Raw genomic sequence first — 21,299 nt, forward strand, 5'->3', positions numbered from 1 at the left:
ACTTAACCATCTTTGATTAACGAGCTAGTATAATAGAGGCTTACTAGAGACACTGTGTTTTGTCTATGTATCCACACATGTATCAGTTTTCCGGTTAATACAATTCTAGCATGAATAATAAACATTTATCATGACATAAGGGAATATAAATAACAACTTTATTATTGCCTCTAGGGCATATTTCCTTCAGTCTCCCACTTGCACTAGATTCAATAATCTAGATTACATTGTAATGATTCTAACACCCATGAAGTCTTGGTGCTGATCATGTTTTGCTCGTGGAAGAGGTTTAGTCAACGGGTCTGCCACATTCAGATCCATCTGTATTTTGCAAACCTCTATGTCTCCCTCATTGACTTGATCGCGGATGGAATTGAAGCGTCTCTTGATGTGTTTGGTTTTCTTGTGAAATATGGATTCCTTCGCCAAGGCATTGCTCCAGTATTGTCACAAAAGATTTTCATTGGACCCGATGCACTAGGTATTACACCTAGATCGGATATGAACTCCTTCATCCAGACTCCTTCATTTGCTGCTTCCGAAGCAGCTATGTACTCCGCTTCACACGTAGATCCCGCCACGACGCTTTGCTTAGAACTACACCAACTGACAGCTCCACCATTCAATATAAATACGTATCCGGTTTGTGACTTAGAGTCATCCGGATCAGTGTCAAAGCTAGCATCGACGTAACCATTTACGACGAGCTCTTTGTCACCTCCATAAACGAGAAACATATCCTTAGTCCTTTTCAGGTACTTCAGGATGTTCTTGACCGCTGTCTAGTGATCCACTCCTGGATTACTTTGGTACCTCCCTGCTAGACTTATAGCAAGGCACACATCAGGTCTGGTACACAGCATTGCATACATGATAGAACCTATGGCTGAGGCATAGGGAATGACTTTCATTTTCTCTCTATCTTCTGCAGTGGTCGGGCATTGAGTCTGACTCAACTTCACACCTTGTAACACAGGCAAGAACCCTTTCTTTGACTGATCCATTTTGAACTTCTTCAAAACTTTATCAAGGTATGTGCTTTGTGAAAGTCCAATTAAGCGTCTTGATCTATCTCTATAGATCTTGATGCCCAATATATAAGCAGCTTCACCGAGGTCTTTCATTGAAAAACTCTTATTCAAGTATGCTTTTATGCTATCCAGAAATTCTATATCATTTCCAATCAACAATATGTCATCCACATATAATATTAGAAATGCTACAGAGCTCCCACTCACTTTCTTGTAAATACAGGCTTCTCCAAAAGTCTGTATAAAACCATATGCTTTGATCACCTCATCAAAGCGTATATTCCAACTCCGAGATGCTTGCACCAGTCCATAAATGGATCGCTGGAGCTTGCACACTTTGTTAGCACCTTTAGGATCGACAAAACCTTCTGGTTGCATCATATACAACTCTTCTTTAAGAAATCCATTAAGGAATCCAGTTTTGACGTCCATCTGCCAGATTTCATAATCATAAAATGCGGCAATTGCTAACATGATTCGGACAGACTTAAGCATCGCTATGGGTGAGAAAGTCTCATCGTAGTCAACTCCTTGAACTTGTCAAAAACCTTTTGCAACAATTCGAGCTTTGTAGACGGTAAAATTACCATCAGCGTCAGTCTTCTTGAAGATCCATTTATTCTCTATGGCTTGCCGATCATCGGGCAAGTCAACCAAAGTCCATACTTTGTTCTCATACATGGATCCCATCTCAAATTTCATGGCCTCAAGCCATTTTGCGGAATCTCGGATCATCATCGCTTCCTCATAGTTTGTAGGTTCGTCATGGTCTAGTAACATGACTTCCAGAACAGGATTATCGTACCACTCTCATGCGGAACGTACTCTGGTTGACCTACGAGGTTCGGTAGTAACTTGATCTAAAGTTTCATGATCATTATTATTAGCTTCCTCTCTAGTTGGTGTAGGCATCACGGGAACGATTTTCGGTGATGAGCTACTTTCCAATTCGAGAGAAGGTACAATTACCTCATCAAGTTCTACTTTCCTCCCACTCACTTCTTTCGAGAGAAACTCCTTCTCCAGAAAGGATCCATTCTTAGCAACAAAGATCTTGCCTTCGGATCTGTGATAGAAGGTGTACCCAGCAGTTTCCTTTGCGTATCCTATGAAGACGCACTTCTCTGATTTGGGTTCGAGCTTATCAGGCTGAACCTTTTTCACATAAGCATCGCAACCCCAAACTTTAAGAAACGACAACTTAGGTTTCTTGCCAAACCACAGTTAATACGGTGTCGTCTCAACGTGAATGCGTCTCTCTCTAATGCATAACCCCAAAACGATAGTGGTAAATCGGTAAGAGACATCATAGATCGCACCATATCCAATAAAGTACGGTTACGATGTTCGGACACACCATTACGCTGTGGTGTTCCAGGTGGCGTGAGTTGTGAAACTATTCCACATGGTTTTAAATGAAGGCCAAACTAGTAACTCAAATATTTGCCTCTGCAATTAGATCGTAGAAACTTTATTTTCTTACTATGATGATTATCCACTTCACTCTGAAAATTTTGAACTTTTCAAATGTTTCAGACTTGTGTTTCATTAAGTAGATATACCCATATCTGCTCAAATCATCTGTGAAGGTTAGAAAATAACGATACCCACTGTGAGCCTCAACACTCATCGGACCGCATACATCGGCATGTATTATTTCCAATAAGTCAGTGGCTTGCTCCATTGTTCCGGAGAATGGAGTCTTAGTCATCTTGCCCATGAGGCATGGTTCGCAAGCATCAAATGATTCATAATCAAGTGATTCCAAAAGTCCATCCGCATGGAGTTTCTTCATGCCCTTTACACCAATATGACCTAAACGGCAGTGCCACAAATATGTTGCACTATCATTATCAACTTTGCATCTTTTGGCATCAATATTGTGAATATGTATATCACCACGATCGAGATTCAACAAAAATAGACCACTCTTCAAGGGTGCATGACCATAAAAGATATTACTCATATAAATAGAACAACTATTATTCTCTGATTTAAATGAATAACCGTGTCGCATCAAACAAGATCTAGATATAATGTTCATGCTCAACGCTGGCACCAAATAACAATTATTCAGGTCTAAAACTAATCCCGAAGGTAGATGTAGAGGTAGCATGCCGACGACGATCACATCGACCTTGGAACCATTCCCGACGCGCATCGTCACCTTGTCCTTAGCCAATCTCCGTTTAATCCGTAGCCCCTGTTTTGAGTTGCAAATATGAGCAACAAAACCAGTATCAAATACCCAGGCGCTACTACGAGCATTAGTAAGGTACACATCAATAACATGTATATCAAATATACCTTTGTTCACTTTGCCATCCTTCTTATCCGCCAAATACTTGGGGCAGTTCCGCTTCCAGTGACCAGTCCCTTTGCAGTAGAAGCACTTAGTTTCAGGCTTGGGTCCAGACTTGGGCTTCTTCCCGGGAGTGACAACTTGCTTGCCATTCTTCTTGAAGTTCCCCTTCTTTCCCTTTCCCTTTCCCTTTTTCTTGAAACTAGTGGTCTTGTTAACCATCAACACTTGATGCTCTTTCTTGATTTCTACCTCCGCAGCTTTGAGCATAGCGAAGAGGTCGGGAATTGTCTTATCCATCCCTTGCATATTATAGTTCATCGCGAACCTTTTGTAGCTTGGTGGAAGTGATTGAAGAACTCTGTCAATAACACTATCATCCGGAAGATTAACTCCCAGCTGAGTCAAGTGGTTATGATACCCAGACATTCTGAGTATGTGTTCATTGACAGAACTGTTCTCCTCCATCTTGTAGCTATAGAACTTGTTGGAGACTTCATATCTCTCAACTCGGTCATTTTCTTGAAATATTAACTTCAATTCCTGGAACATCTCATATGGTCCATGACATTCAAAACGTCTTTGAAGTCCCGATTCTAAGCCGTAGAGCATGGCACACTAAACTATAGAATAGTCATCAGACCGCGTTTGCCAGATGTTCAAAGCGCCTACATTAGCGGGAGGGGGCTTGTCACCTAGCGGTGCATCAAGGACATAATTCTTCTGTGCAACAATGAGGATAATCCTCAAGTTACGGCCCCAGTCCGTGTAGTTGCTACCATCATCTTTCAACTTAGCTTTCTCTAGGAACGCATTAAAATTCAAGGGAACGGTAGCACGGGCCATTGATCTACAACATAGATATGCAAAAACTATCAGGACTAAGTTCATGATAAATTAAGTTCAATTAATCATATTACTTAAGAACTCCCACTTAGATAGACATCCCTCGAGTCATCTAAATGATCACGTGATCCATATCAACTAAACCATGTCCGGTCATCACGTGAGATGGAGTAGTTTTCAATGGTGAACATCTCTATGTTGATCATATCTACTATATGATTCACGTTCGACCTTTCGGTCTCTAGTGTTCCGAGGCCATGTCTTTACATGCTAGGCTCGTCAAGCTTAACCTGAGTATTCCGCATGTGCAAAAGTGTCTTGCACCCGTTGTATGTGAACCTAGAGCTTATCACACCTGATCATCACGTGGTGTCTCGGCACGACGAACTATCGCAACGGTGCATACTCAGGGCGAACACTTGTACCTTGAAATTTTAGTGAGGGATCATCTTATAATGCTACCGCCATACTAAGCAAAATAAGATGCATAAAAGATAAACATCACATGCAATAAAAATATGTGACATGATATGGCCATCATCATCTTGTGCCTTTGATCTCCATCTCCAAAGCACCGTCATGGTCTCCATCGTCACCGGCTTAACACCTTGATCTCCATCGAAGCGTCGTGGTCGTCTCGCCAACTATTGCTTCTAAAACTATCGCTAACGCATAGTGATAAAGTAAAGCAATTACATGGCGTTTTCATTTCATACAATAAAACGACAACCATAAGGCTCCTGCTAGTTGCCAATAAATTTTACAAAACATGATCATCTCATACAATAACGTATATCTCATCATGTCTTGACCATATCACATCACAACATGCCCTGCAAAAACAAGTTAGACGTCCTCTACTTTGTTGTTGCAAGTTTTACGTGGCTGCTACGGGCTTCTAGTAAGAACCGTTCTTACCTACGCATCAAAATCACAATGGTGATTTACCAAGTTTGCTATTTTTTCCTTCAACATGAACCGGCCGTAGTCAAATTCGATTCAACTAAAGTTGGAGAAACAGACACCCACCAGCCACCTTTATGGAAAACTTGTTGCATGTTTGTCGGTGGAACCGGTCTCATGAACGTGGTCATGTAAGGTTGGTCCGGGCCGCTTCATCCAACAATACCGCCGAATCAAAATAAGACGTTGGTGGTAAGCCGTATGACTATCACCGCACACAACTCTTTGTTATCTACTCGTGCATATCATCTACGCATAGACCCGGCTCGGATGCCACTGTTGGGGAACGCAGCATGCAATTTCAAAAAAAATCCTACGCTCACGCAAGATTTATCTAGCAGATGCATAGCAACAAGAGGGGGAGAGTGTGTCCACGTACCCTCGTAGACCGAAAGCGGAAGCGTTTGACAACGCAGTTGATGTAGTCAAACTTCTTCTCGTTCCAACCGATCAAGCACCGAATGTACGGCACCTCCGAGTTCTGCACATGTCCAGCTCCATGACATCCCTCAAACTCTTGATCCAGCAAAGTGTCGAGGGAGAGTTCCATCAGCACGACGGTGTGGTGAAGGTGATGGTGAAGTGATCCACGCAGGGCTTCGCCTAAGCACTACGTGAATATGATCGGAGGCGTAAATCGTGGAGGGGGGCACCGCACACGGCTAACAATGTTTGTTGTGTGTTCTAGGCGCCCCCTCCCCACATATATATAGGTGGGAGGGGGAGGGGGACAGCCATGGGGCGCCCCAAGTAGGAGGAATCCTACTTGGGGGCCTTGTCCAATTCGCCCCCCGCCCCCGCCTTACCATCTTTTCCGGAGAGGGAAGGAAAGGGGAGAGAGGAGGGAAGGAAGGGGGAGGCCGAATTGCCTCCCCTTCCTTCTCTATTCCCCTTTCCTTTCCCTTTCCTATTTGGCCAGCAAGGGGGCGCAGCAACCCATGCTGGCTGCTGCATTTCCCCTCTTGGCCCAATAGGTCCATATAGTTTGCCGGGGTAGCCCGGAACCCCTTCCGATGACCCGATACGTACCCGGTACCCCCAGAACACTTCTGGTGTCCGAATACTATCGTCCTATATATGAATATTTATGTCTCGACCATTTCAAGACTCCTCGTCATGTTCGTGACCTCATCCAGGACTCTGAACAACATTCGGTCACCAAATCACATAACTCATATAATACAAATCGTCATCTAACGTTAAGCGTGCAGACCCTACGGGTTCGAGAACTATGTAGACATGACTGAGACACCTCTCCGGTCAATAACCAATAGCCGAACCTGGATGCTCATATTGGTTCCTACATATTCTACGAAGATCTTTATCGGTCAAACCGTAATGACAACATACGTTATTCCCTTTGTCATTGGTATGTTACTTGCCCGGGATTCGATTGTCGGTATCTTCATACCTAGTTCAATCTCGTTACTGGAAAGTCTCTTTACTCATTGCGTAATGCATCATCCCCCAACTAACTCATTGGTCACATTGCTTGCACAGCTTTTCATGATGTGCATTACCGAGAGGGCCCAGAGATACCTCTCCGATACTCGGAGTGACAAATCCTAATCTCGATCTATGCCAACCCAACAAACACCTTCGGAGATACATGTAGAGCATCTTTATAATCACCCAGTTACGTTGTGACGTTTGATAGCAAAAAAGGTATTCTTCCGGTATCCGGGAGTTGCATAATCTCATAGTCAAAGGAATATGTATAAGTCGTGAATAAAGCAATAGCAATAAAACTTAATGATCATTAGGCTAAGCTAACGGATGGGTCTTGTCCATCACATCATTCTCCTAATGATGTGATCACGTTCATCAAATGACAACACATGCTATGGTTAGGAAACTTAACCATCTTCGATTAACGAGCTAGTCTAGTAGAGGCTTACTAGGGACACTGTGTTTTGTCTATGTATCCACACATGTATCCAGTTTCCCCTTAATACAATTCTAGCATGAATAAGAAACATTTATCATGATATAAGGAAATATAAATAACAACTTTATTATTGCCTCTGGGGCATATTTTCTTCAGTGATGCCCTCCATATTATCAGAATTGACAATGATTCTATTACACCCCATTGTTGTTGTTAGTGAGAGACCAAACTTAGACGATACCCTCTGCAGTGAGGGCGTCTGAAAAATATTCAATTGTTATATTCTCTACAACCATAATATTTCCTTGGCTGTCCCTGAGAAAAGCGCCCGCTGATCCATCCACGCTTTCTAATTATAGCCTTAGGGTAAGCCGATGTAGTGTAGTTTTCTGTGAGCACACACACTAATCAGGCAATAATTTTGAGGTTCTTGTGTCCTTTCCCCATGCATCTTCGTTGTTCTTTCCGCCAAATATATCACACGCCTACAACTATGGTATCATGGAACTTTTATGGCCAAGTATCTGAACCTCATGTTCAGGCCAGTTAAGCAGTTGTTCCAGTACTGCCTTGCTTGCTCGATCTGACGCAGAAGCTCATTTAGAGATTTCTTCTACACCAAGGTTCTTCCACACGACCTTATGTTTAGACTACAAAATCAATAGATGGTTGGTGTCCTCTGGTCCTTGCTCAAAAAGCGGGCATTGTCGCGAAGCTTTTTAAGTGCCTATTAGCCAAAGTGATCCAGCAAGGTAAGGTGCCATGGAGAGGACCCCACAAGAAAAATAATTTACCTTCACGGGCAAACCACTCCCCACATTCTTTCCCAAGTTGGATTACAATATATAGATAAAATTCCATCAGTACGCCTGAGCTTGCGGCCATGTTGGTTGTGACGCCCCCGATTTGACCGTACACAAATCATGCACGCAAATGTGTACGATCAAGATCAGGGACTCACGGGAAGATACCACAACACAACTCTAACACATAAATAAGTCATACAAGCATCATAATACAAGCCAGGGGCCTCGAGGGCTCGAATACAAGTGCTCGATCACAGACGAGTCAGCGGAAGCAACAATATCTGAGTACAGATATAAGTTAAACAAGTTTGCCTTAAGAAGGCTAGTACAAAAGTAGCAACGATCGAAGAGGCAAGGCCTCCTGCCTGGGACCTCCTAACTACTCCTCGAAGCCGAACTCCATGTAGCATCATCCTCGGGATCTCTAGCTCCTGAACTCCAGCATCTGGTTGCGACAATCAGGTATAGAAAGGGGAAAAGAGGGAGAAAAGCAACCGTGAGTACTCATCCAAAGTACTCGCAAGCAAGGAGCTACACTACATATGCATGGGTATATGTGTAAAGGGGCATATCAATGGACTGAACTGCAGAATGCCAGAATAAGAGGGGGATAGCTAGTCCTATCGAAGACTACGCTTCTGGCCATCTCCATCTTGCAGCATGTAGGAGAGAGTAGATTGAAGTCCTCCAAGTAGCATCGCATAGCATAATCCTACCCGGCGATCCCCTCCTCGTCGCCCTGTTAGAGAGCGATCACCGGGTTATATCTGGCACTTGGAAGGGTGTATTTTATTCAGTATCCAGTTCTAGTTGTCATAAGGTCAAGGTACAACCCCGGGTCGTCCTTTTACCGAGGGACACGGCTATTCGAATAGATAAACTTCCCTGCAGGGGTGCACCACATAACCCAACACGCTCGATCCCATTTGGCCGGACACACTTTTCTGGGTCATGCCCGGCCTCGTAAGATCAACGCGTCGCAGCCCCACCTAAGCACAACAGAGCGGTCAGCACGCCGGTCTAATCCTAAGCGCGCAGGGGTCTGGGCCCATCGCCCTATGCACACCTGCACGTTGCGTACGCGGCCGGAAGCAGACCTAGCCTAGTGGCGTTCCAGTCCAATCCGGCGCGCGCCACTCAGTCGCTGACGTCAAGAAGGCTTCGGCTGATACCACGACGCCGGGATACCCATAACTACTCCCGCGTAGATACTTAGTGCGTATAGACCAAATGGCCGGACTCAGATCAAATACCAAGATCTCGTTAAGCGTGTTAAGTATCCGCGAACGCCGACCAGGGCCAGGCCCACCTCTCTCCTAGGTGGTCTCAACCTGCCCTGTCGCTCCGCCACAAGTAACAGTCGGGGGCCGTCAGGAACCCAGGCCCACCTCTACCGGGGTGGAGCCACCTGTCCTTTCAGCCCCCTCATCAGCATCACTTGCGGGTACTCCTCGAGCCGACCCGACTTTAGTCACCACATGTGTCATGTATATAATGTATATAGGATATACCCGTGATCACCTCCCGAAGTGATCACGGCCCAGTAGTATAGCATGGCAGACGGACAAGAGTGTAGGGCCACTGATGGGAAACTAGCATCCTATACTAAGCAGTAGGATAGCAGGTAAGGGAAACAGCTGTAGCAACAATGACAGGCTATGCAACAGAATAGGATTAACCGAAAGCAGTAACATGCTACACTACTCTAATGCAAGCAGTATAGAGAAGAATAGGCGATATCTGGTGATCAAGGGGGGGGGGCGGGCTTGCCTGATTGCTCTGGCAAGTAGGAGGGATCGTCGACTCCGTAGTCGAACTGGGCAGCAGCAGCGTCAGTCTCGTAGTCTACCGGAGAGAAGAGGGGGAAGAAACAGTAAATATAATGCAAACATAAGCACGACGAGACATAACATGGCAAAGCGCAGCGATAGGAGTGTTCTAACGCAGTGCTACACGATACTGGCGAAGGGGGATAATATCCGGAAAGTTTTCCCGGAGTTAGGCATTTTTGGACAGATGAAACGGAGGGGGAATGTTGCGAGTTCGATAGGTTAGGGAGGTGTGGTGGACGAACGGACTGCGTATTCGGATTCGTCTCGTCGTTCTGAGCAACTTTCATATAGAAAACATTTTCATCCGAGTTACGGTTTAAAAGATATGAATTTTCAAAGTTTTATTTGAATTTCTGGAATTATTTGAATTTAGCAAAAATGAATTATGACGTCAGCATGAGGTAATGCTGACGTCAGCAGGTCAACTGGTCGGCTGACCGGTCAAACCAGACAGGTGGGTCCAGTGGGACCCACATGTCAGCCTCTGTTAGTCTAACAGTAATTTAAACTAAACTGACAGTCTAATTAGAGGGGTGGGCCCCATATGTCAGTGAGTGATTAGTTAATCTAATTATTTTTATTTATAAAACAATTGTTAGACTAATTAACAGAAGGGGGGGCTCGCATGTCAGTGGCTGGGGGCCGCCCAGTCAGCTCGTTGACTGCGGTCAACAAGTCAATGGGGGACCTGGGTCCACCAGTCAGTGGCCCAGGCGGTGCCACGTGGGTGCCACGTCGGTGACGTCGCCGGAATCACGCCGGCGACCATTCCAGCGGCGGAAGTTCGCCGGAGTTGCTCGGATCTCCAGCACAGGGCACCATTCCGCGCGTTTTCGGTGGCGTTCGAACGAGTAGATCGTCCCGCGTCGATCTAGAGTGATCCCAGGAGCGGGGGTGGCCGGAGTGGAGCTCAACGACGACCGCGAGCGGCGCCGGACTACGGGCATCTCCGAAAACCACGCTACGGGGTGCGTTCTAGCTAACAAACGACGCTAGCAGGCTCTACGGACCTCCGGCAACTCGACGGAGGCCACCGCTTGGCTCGGAGATGGACGGGGTGAGCGCAACGAGCTCGCGGACGAGGCCGCATGCGGCAATGGCGACGGCGGCACCGCGAGCCTTCTACGGTGTATGAGGAGGAACCAGAGGAAGGAGGAGGGGGTGGAGGCTTACGGCGCGGCACACGGAGGCCCTCGAGTGAACGGGAGCGCAGAGGGGAGGCGGGATGAATCGCGGCGGGCAGCGGCGACCGAGGTTGGGGAAAAGCTTGACCCGGCCGCTGTAGGGCACCCCAGCTCGTCCTGAAGCGCGGGGTCGATGAGGACGACGTAGAGGGAGCTCGGGGACATCGGCGGCTCGACGAACGGTGGTCGGGGCCACGCCTACGAGGCTTCGGCGGCGATCTCGCTCGGGCGAGGGGAGGACCAGAGAGAGAGAGAGAGCGGCCGAGATGCAGAGGGGAGTTGGTGGAGGTAGGTGGGGAGGAGGCCGAGGCGTCGAGGGGAGGGGTCAGTGGAGGCGGGGGCGCTGGCGATCTTATCCCCTCCTCGACGCCGGCGAGGGGGGTCCGGCGGGGACGCGCGCCTGTTCCGACCCTGGTCGGGGGAACAGGGAAGGGGAGAGAGCGACCGGGGGGGAACGGGCCGGTTCGGCGGATGGGCCAGGTGGGCCGGCCTGGCTGCGAGCTGGGCCGTCTGGTCCAGGGGGGTCATTTTCTTTTCTTTTTGTTTTACTTTGTCTTATTTTTTCCTTTTCTGTTTTGGCTAATTGTCTGGGCACCAAGTGAGTTTTGTAAAATATGATAGCTGGCCCACAAATCATAGCACAATATACCTTACCACCAAAAACTAGTTTGGGGTAAATATCATTTCATATTTATTTTGTATTAATAAAAAGGTTATTAATTAATGTTTTCAGCCACTGTTTGAGGATGTTTAAGTCACCTATCAAATTTCAATAATGTTCTTTACTATTTTATCATAGCCTCTGATTTATCTACTATTTATTGAACATTTTAGTTTTAGTATTTGAAAACTTTTATTGTTTGCTTGATTTTGAACTTTGAATTTTGATCTGGTTTTGAACTAACGCAAGATTATCAACACTAACAGAGGTGACGTGTCATCACTAGCGTAGGTTTACTGTAGTATAATTATCCGGGCGTCACAATTCTCCTCCACTACAAGAAATCTCGTCCCGAGATTTAAGAGGGAAGTAAGGGGGAAGGTTCGGGTTACGAAATTCTAGGGAGTGTTCTTGGTCTTGGTTGTCCTTCTCGAAGAGGTTGATCCATTACATTGATGTCTTCATTCTGCTGTTTCAGGTCATCATGATAAAGTTGTCGTCCTTTCTTCGGGAACTCCATCGTACTTACAACAGAGTAAGGGGGGTAATCTAGAAGAACGGACCTCTACAAGGTTTACTATCTGGTCAATATCATCGGGGAAGGTGGCGGAAAGTAACTCTCGAACTAAATCTTAAGAAAAGCCGAGAGCAAGTAAGAAAGTACCATGAGAAGTTTCAAACGGGTAGGCTATCGTTCGAAGCCTGAAACAGAGTGAAAAGGGGTTCAGAGCAACGGGAATAAGTATTGTGTCCGATACCAGAATTGATCACTTGGGACGGTGGCCCGTGAATTACATACGAGGCCACGCGCGAGGAATAACTTTGGGAACAAGGGGTGTACAGGAGATTCAGGTTTCGATCTTGTGGAACTGTGGGTTATGGGCCCACCATGTGGTTTTTCTTTATAGGAGCAGTGACATCTTGCACGGTCATGATAGCAAGGCATGTCAGAGAATACCCTGTCAGTTATGTCGGCAACACGTTGGTACCAAGGGCGAGGGACGAAGAGAACCATTTTCCTGCTCGTTAAAACGAGGCGGACCCTTAGGCAAAGTTCTCGTCCATCGGTGGTTACTGAAATGTCACCAACACTAGTAACAGGGTCTTACTGACAGAGTTGTACACCGAGGTGTTTACATAAGCAGGAGAATATTACTGCTTAGATCATATAGATCACCAGAAAGGTTAAACCAAACAATGGAAAGGAAAATATGATTATCGGATTAAACAGAAGAATGGAAAGGAAAAATGTGTTTAAACACATATTTCAAGGGTATATCCTTCCCAAGGACAAGCAGAGCATGATATCCATGACATGATATAATGTAGAAAACTCTTTAGGTACGGGAGAGAATTTTCATGACATTACCCATACAACGGTGTTTGGATAATTGCGCAGGAAACATTTAGCATTGTGCTTCAAATGTTCCCGTTGAAAATCAGAGTACCATAGACATGCTTCGAGATAGCATTGACATGGTCAACAGGTGAAGATCAGACTTTGGAAACAAAAAGGATCCATCAGGAACAACTTATAGAATAAGTCTTACAATTTCCTCATGGAAGAATAGCTAACCTTGCTAAAAGGGAAAACTTATAACAATAGGTCCTCCCGCCAGGTGTGCTGGGTATCATCACCTTACCGGGTCATAATTAGGCCAATGTTATAACTCTTGGAAATATGTTCCAACCATCATATCTGACCGAGATTCAGATCTGATTGGTGTCAGGATAACTCAGACTCAGGATGCCTGAGAAGAAAGGTGCAACACAAATTGTCGAAACGACATCGGAGATTCTCGGGAGATGAACTATGGAAGCGAGTTCCGGACAAGGGTTCATCATTACATCAAGGAGAGGTGAGGAGGTGACTGATTGACTCAGCGACAATCCATTGAGATTTCCAAAAGATTCCATCACTATGTGAACAAGGAGATAACATTAGCTAGATCGAATGACTTAATGATGTATGCTCGAGGAAAACATACACAGTTAAACATTGGTTGAAATGTGCACCCGAAATATGGGCTAGGTAGCACAATCAATGTCCGAATGATGATTCATTAAGCCATAGGCGTAGAATGAAACTATAGACCAATAACTTCAAAGCAATAGGGTTGCTAGAAGTTTAGAATTTACACATCACAGACCATTGGTCGGTATTCCTTTTAGAAACAACACGGGGACCAAGAAAGAATGGTGATGGGGAGAAGTATCACTGTACCAAGATGTCATACGAGGTGGTGAAATTCTTACGACATACTTGACATAAAAGATGGTAATACTCCAAGGTAGAACATATCATAAGCTAGATAGCAAGGAAATCAAGGTACAACACAAAACACGAACAAGTTTGTGTTGAATGGAAGGCGATAAAATGGTCGATGATAAAACAAATCATCGAGGGCAAGGCTGGTATTTCTCATCCAGAATTCGATAGATATCTTGGAAGAGCTCAGAATGTTGATGATGTTCACGACACATTTGTAGCGAGAATTTATGAAGAGGTAATCGATCGGCGATGACATCAAGCCAAAGGAATGATGAAGCGAAAAGTTATTGGAACCAGGGGTACGACACAAACTCGAAATCAAGCTTGCTGTTCAAGGCGAAATGATATGACGAGGAAAATCGACGTAAGTTTAGCTCAGCGTCGAAGGTGGTGCTCCGGGAATAAAGACCAGGTAGCACAGTTAAAATCGGCACGATAATAACATAGCCGAGCAGGCTAGGGATGACGTGATCGAGTACGAACTCGTAAACAAAGGAGATTATTAAGAGTTGTTTAATCATGATGCGGACTCGATTCAGTTATCGATGTCCTTGAGTGTTTAATAACTCGGAGCCCGTGAAAAATTGGAATCCATGAGAATGTAATACTTGATGGAGAACTCATAAGAAGTTATGCAGTTCCGTGATAATCTCGAGATACCAGGGGGTAATACTCGACGACAAACCAAAGTAGAGGTTGGACTGGGGTATTGCTCTTACAGAAGACAAGTGCTTAAACTTGTACGAGAAATGGTATTTAAAGGAGAACATGGTCGGAACGACGTCCACGGATACCAGATGAACTTATTACAAGGGGACAATTATTTTAAGAGAAGCTTCCATGATAAGGTATACATCGTGTCCATGGGCATGAACACAAAGTTCAAGGTCGACTCCCACTTCTTCAATGCATAACCTTTCATTCACTTCTCGCGTTTGATGAAGTTGCAGTGTGGAAATTTTTATCTGGCAAAATACCAGAAGAGTATGACTCATGAAAACTTTCGAGTTCACACGTATTATGAAAGGCATAGGTTCAACCCATCAAGGCATCTTAGGAACATATACCACAAACTTCGGAGTAAATATTACAAGCTCGAAAGAAGAGCATTGTTCAAAATCAGATGATACAATTTACCAAAGGCATTATATACCCATGGAAAGGCTCACAAGGTTATTCAATAGGAAGGACATTGTCGGATAAAATCCAACAAAGGAACCGATGGTCCACAAAGGATCTGATGTGAGCATCAGTACTCAACCAGAGGAAGAAGAATGCCAGGAGATCTGATTATAGAAACAACTGACTAACTCAAAGTTCAAATGCAAAAGAATTATGATTTCCAACTCAGGGGGTCAGAAGCAACGCTCTGATCAAGGATGGATAAGTTGAGTAGGCTTAGGGGTACAATCGATGGCAATTTGATAGGTCGAGATCCAGCTCACGTTTAGAATGACGTCTGAGCCGGAAGAATGAATTCTAGGATATGATTGAGGATTGCGAGCATTCGCAACAAATTGAATCAACGGACTCAAAATGATAATGACAAGAGATGCCAATAAGATTACGAGACTTATGGGATTAACCATAATGCAAGCAAACAAGAATTTCGAGAGCAATAGGCTCCTGAGGATTTTCGGAAGATCGAATAGTATTTTGAAGACTAGTGTGGAATACTTGAATCAACTGGGGATGACCGGATACTCGGTACGTGCGAGAATTATTCGTAGGGGTATTCAGGTGATAAAGAACAGCAAGGCAGTAAGCTCAAAGGATTCTCGGAACAACAGAGAGAATTTCGGGGTATCTTGTAATAACAAGATCAACTGGGAAACATTGTATGAATGGCGAGTATACGTGGTTATCCATAGGAGTTTATCGATGAAAGAGAATTGCAAAAGCAATGAACACAAGTTCTCGGGTTATCAGCGGAGAGTATCTTCAGGGTCTTCACGTGCAGCAGACGATCATCAGTAATAAAGGGCTCTCCGGGTGAAAGTGATAACGAGATCCTAATGTTAGATTTAGTAAAATTCACTTAACCCGAATAGAAGAGAGATCAGAGTCCCAGAGTATAGACAAGGAGTAAAAGATCCTAATACCACCCAATGGTGACGTGGGCCCGTAAGCCACACAGTCATGTTATTAAAAGTTTTTCAATGACTAGACTCGACTTCGGCCAAGGAGTTGGAAAGGGGGATTCCTACAGGCAGTCGGCTCTGATACCAACTTGTGACGCCCCCGATTTGACCGTACACTAATCATGCACGCAAATGTGTACGATCAAGATCAGGGACTCACGGGAAGATACCACAACACAACTCTAACACATAAATAAGTCATACAAGCATCATAATACAAGCCAGGGGCCTCGAGGGCTCGAATACAAGTGCTCGATCACAGACGAGTCAGCGGAAGCAACAATATCTGAGTACAGACATAAGTTAAACAAGTTTGCCTTAAGAAGGCTAGTACAAAAGTAGCAACGATCGAAGAGGCAAGGCCTCCTGCCTGGGACCTCCTAACTACTCCTCGAAGCCGAACTCCATGTAGCATCATCCTCGGGATCTCTAGCTCCTGAACTCCAGCATCTGGTTGCGACAATCAGGTATAGAAAGGGGAAAAGAGGGAGAAAAGCAACCGTGAGTACTCATCCAAAGTACTCGCAAGCAAGGAGCTACACTACATATGCATGGGTATATGTGTAAAGGGGCATATCAATGGACTGAACTGCAGAATGCCAGAATAAGAGGGGGATAGCTAGTCCTATCGAAGACTACGCTTCTGGCCATCTCCATCTTGCAGCATGTAGGAGAGAGTAGATTGAAGTCCTCCAAGTAGCATCGCATAGCATAATCCTACCCGGCGATCCCCTCCTCGTCGCCCTGTTAGAGAGCGATCACCGGGTTATATCTGGCACTTGGAAGGGTGTATTTTATTCAGTATCCAGTTCTAGTTGTCATAAGGTCAAGGTACAACTCCGGGTCGTCCTTTTACCGAGGGACACGGCTATTCGAATAGATAAACTTCCCTGCAGGGGTGCACCACATAACCCAACACGCTCGATCCCATTTGGCCGGACACACTTTTCTGGGTCATGCCCGGCCTCGTAAGATCAACGCGTCGCAGCCCCACCTAAGCACAACAGAGCGGTCAGCACGCCGGTCTAATCCTAAGCGCGCAGGGGTCTGGGCCCATCGCCCTATGCACACCTGCACGTTGCGTACGCGGCCGGAAGCAGACCTAGCCTAGTGGCGTTCCAGTCCAATCCGGCGCGCGCCACTCAGTCGCTGACGTCAAGAAGGCTTCGGCTGATACCACGACGCCGGGATACCCATAACTACTCCCGCGTAGATGCTTAGTGCGTATAGACCAAATGGCCGGACTCAGATCAAATACCAAGATCTCGTTAAGCGTGTTAAGTATCCGCGAACGCCGACCAGGGCCAGGCCCACCTCTCTCCTAGGTGGTCTCAACCTGCCCTGTCGCTCCGCCACAAGTAACAGTCGGGGGCCGTCAGGAACCCAGGCCCACCTCTACCGGGGTGGAGCCACCTGTCCTTTCAGCCCCCTCATCAGCATCACTTGCGGGTACTCCTCGAGCCGACCCGACTTTAGTCACCACATGTGTCATGTATATAATGTATATAGGATATACCCGTGATCACCTCCCGAAGTGATCACGGCCCAGTAGTATAGCATGGCAGACGGACAAGAGTGTAGGGCCACTGATGGGAAACTAGCATCCTATACTAAGCAGTAGGATAGCAGGTAAGGGAAACAGCTGTAGCAACAATGACAGGCTATGCAACAGAATAGGATTAACCGAAAGCAGTAACATGCTACACTACTCTAATGCAAGCAGTATAGAGAAGAATAGGCGATATCTGGTGATCAGGGGGGGGCGGGCTTGCCTGATTGCTCTGGCAAGTAGGAGGGATCGTCGACTCCGTAGTCGAACTGGGCAGCAGCAGCGTCAGTCTCGTAGTCTACCGGAGAGAAGAGGGGGAAGAAACAGTAAATATAATGCAAACATAAGCACGACGAGACATAACATGGCAAAGCGCAGCGATAGGAGTGTTCTAACGCAGTGCTACACGATACTGGCGAAGGGGGATAATATCCGGAAAGTTTTCCCGGAGTTAGGCATTTTTGGACAGATGAAACGGAGGGGGAATGTTGCGAGTTCGATAGGTTAGGGAGGTGTGGTGGACGAACGGACTGCGTATTCGGATTCGTCTCGTCGTTCTGAGCAACTTTCATATAGAAAACATTTTCATCCGAGTTACGGTTTAAAAGATATGAATTTTCAAAGTTTTATTTGAATTTCTGGAATTATTTGAATTTAGCAAAAATGAATTATGACGTCAGCATGAGGTAATGTTGACGTCAGCAGGTCAACAGGTCGGCTGACCGGTCAAACCAGACAGGTGGGTCCAGTGGGACCCACATGTCAGCCTCTGTTAGTCTAACAGTAATTTAAACTAAACTAACAGTCTAATTAGAGGGGTGGGCCCCATATGTCAGTGAGTGATTAGTTAATCTAATTATTTTTATTTATAAAACAATTGTTAGACTAATTAACAGAAGGGGGGCCCGCATGTCAGTGGCTGGGGGCCGCCCAGTCAACTCGTTGACTGCGGTCAACAAGTCAATGGGGGACCTGGGTCCACCAGTCAGTGGCCGAGGCGGTGCCACGTGGGTGCCACGTCGGTGACGTCGCCGGAATCACGCCGGCGACCATTCCAGCGGCGGAAGTTCGCCGGAGTTGCTCGGATCTCCAGCACAGGGCACCATTCCGCGCGTTTTCGGTGGCGTTCGAACGAGTAGATCGTCCCGCGTCGATCTAGAGTGATCCCAGGAGCGGGGGTGGCCGGAGTGGAGCTCAACGACGACCGCGGGCGGCGCCGGACTACGGGCATCTCCGAAAACCACGCTACGGGGTGCGTTCTAGCTAACAAACGACGCTAGCGGGCTCTACGGACCTCCGGCAACTCGACGGAGGCCACCGCTTGGCTCGGAGATGGACGGGGTGAGCGCAACGAGCTCGCGGACGAGGCCGCATGCGGCAATGGCGACGGCGGCACCGCGAGCCTTCTACGGTGTATGAGGAGGAACCAGAGGAAGGAGGAGGGGGTGGAGGCTTACGGCGCGGCACAAGGAGGCCCTCGAGTGAACGGGAGCGCAGAGGGGAGGCGGGATGAATCGCGGCGGGTGGCGGCGACCGAGGTTGGGGAAAAGCTTGACCCGGCCGCTGTAGGGCACCCCAGCTCGTCCTGAAGCGCGGGGTCGACGAGGACGACGTAGAGGGAGCTCGGGGACATCGGCGGCTCGACGAACGGTGGTCGGGGCCACGCCTACGAGGCTTCGGCGGCGATCTCGCTCGGGCGAGGGGAGGACCAGAGAGAGAGAGAGCGGCCGAGATGCAGAGGGGAGTTGGTGGAGGTAGGTGGGGAGGAGGCCGAGGCGTCGAGGGGAGGGGTCAGTGGAGGCGGGGGCGCTGGCGATCTTATCCCCTCCTCGACGCCGGCGAGGGGGGTCCGGCGGGGACGCGCGCCTGTTCCGACCCTGGTCGGGGGAACAGGGAAGGGGAGAGAGCGACCGGGGGGGGGGGGGAACGGGCCGGTTCGGCGGATGGGCCAGGTGGGCCGGCCTGGCTGCGAGCTGGGCCGTCTGGTCCAGGGGGGTCATTTTCTTTTCTTTTTGTTTTACTTTGTCTTATTTTTTCCTTTTCTGTTTTGGCTAATTGTCTGGGCACCAAGTGAGTTTTGTAAAATATGATAGCTGGCCCACAAATCACAGCACAATATACCTTACCACCAAAAACTAGTTTGGGGTAAATATCATTTCATATTTATTTTGTATTAATAAAAAGGTTATTAATTAATGTTTTCAGCCACTGTTTGAGGATGTTTAAGTCACCTATCAAATTTCAATAATGTTCTTTACTATTTTATCATAGCCTCTGATTTATCTACTATTTATTGAACATTTTAGTTTTAGTATTTGAAAACTTTTATTGTTTGCTTGATTTTGAACTTTGAATTTTGATCCGGTTTTGAACTAACGCAAGATTATCAACACTAACAGAGGTGACGTGTCATCACTAGCGTAGGTTTACTGTAGTATAATTATCCGGGCGTCACATTGGTAATTCCATATTGCATGATAATGATATGCTCACCGGACCAAAAAACATCCATTTTTATTCAGATTCCATGCGAGAAAATCGTCCATCTCATGTGCAGGCAATGGAATAGCTAGGACTCTAGACACATCAACAACCCAGAAGGTTTGCTCTAGCAGACTCACATCCCTTTAGCCCGAGGTGGGGCCAATAAGGTCACATACTCCTTCCCCCTCCCTCCCCCCCCCCCCGCCCCCGTTTCTGGTTATGATCATTACTGTTGGTGAAGTGGGATTCCAAGCATCATGCCATATGTAATTTTTTCCTCCATCCCTCCAAATGTGACCATGTTTTGGTGTATTCACCCATTTCATAATACTCTGCCACGTATATGATGGTCTTTTTTCTAATCCGCACACAACAGATCACCATTAGTGTAATACTTAGCCCTCGCAATACTTGAACACAATGTGTTTGGGCTTTCTGTGTTTGAGTTTTCATTTAATCTCGAAGCTTGCTTACCCACGAAATCTAAATCAAAACAGTGAATATCCCAAAGCCAGATACCTCCTTGCCTCTTAGGCACGCACATCTTCCAACAAGAAAAGCAATGCATTCTCCATTGAGTTTCACCATCTTCCCACCAATAGTGCGACATCGCGTTTGTTATTTCTTTACATGTTTATTTAGGAATTTTGAATACCAACATTGCATATGATGGCATAGCTTGCGCAATTGCTTCAGGGATAACTTCCTTACCCCAGCCGAGAGTTGTCTTTCCTTCCAACTATTAAATCTTCTACAAATCTGATCAATCAAATATTGGAAGCAACCAGTTTTGACCAAACCCATAGTAGCTGGCAGACATTCACAAGCCGCTTTATGACTTCAAATCGCGGGCAGGCATTCACAAGCCGCTTTACCAGGCCGAAGTAGCTGCCAGGCAGGGGCTCGCCAGACCACATCCGGACTATGAGACCCTTCATGGCCAGTTCGGCCGCCTTGTGAAGCTCGACCAGTTGCTTCAACTGGTCGCTCAAGGGCATCGGATGTTCGGTCCCAGTATACTGAGACCAGAACAACTTCTCCGTCGAGCTCCCTCCCTCGGCCCGGTAGAACTCCGCGGCATCCGATACGCTGCTGGGTAGATCTGTGAACGCTCCTGGAGAGCTCCGAATTCGGGTAAGTAAAAGGAAAGTTTCCTTCACATGCTTGCTTTGCATAATGAATGCCTTACCCGCCGCTATCTTCTTGACCGCCTGAATCTCCTGGAGGGCCTTTTGGGCTTCGGCCTTGGCATTTTGTGCATTCTCGAGGGCCTTCGCAAGCTCGGACCCTTGTGTCTTAGAGTCACGCTCCAAGGACTCATATTTCTTGACAAAATCCTG

The sequence above is a fragment of the Triticum aestivum genome, chromosome 3D (assembly GCF_018294505.1).
Source record: "Triticum aestivum cultivar Chinese Spring chromosome 3D, IWGSC CS RefSeq v2.1, whole genome shotgun sequence".
NCBI lineage: Eukaryota > Viridiplantae > Streptophyta > Magnoliopsida > Poales > Poaceae > Triticum > Triticum aestivum.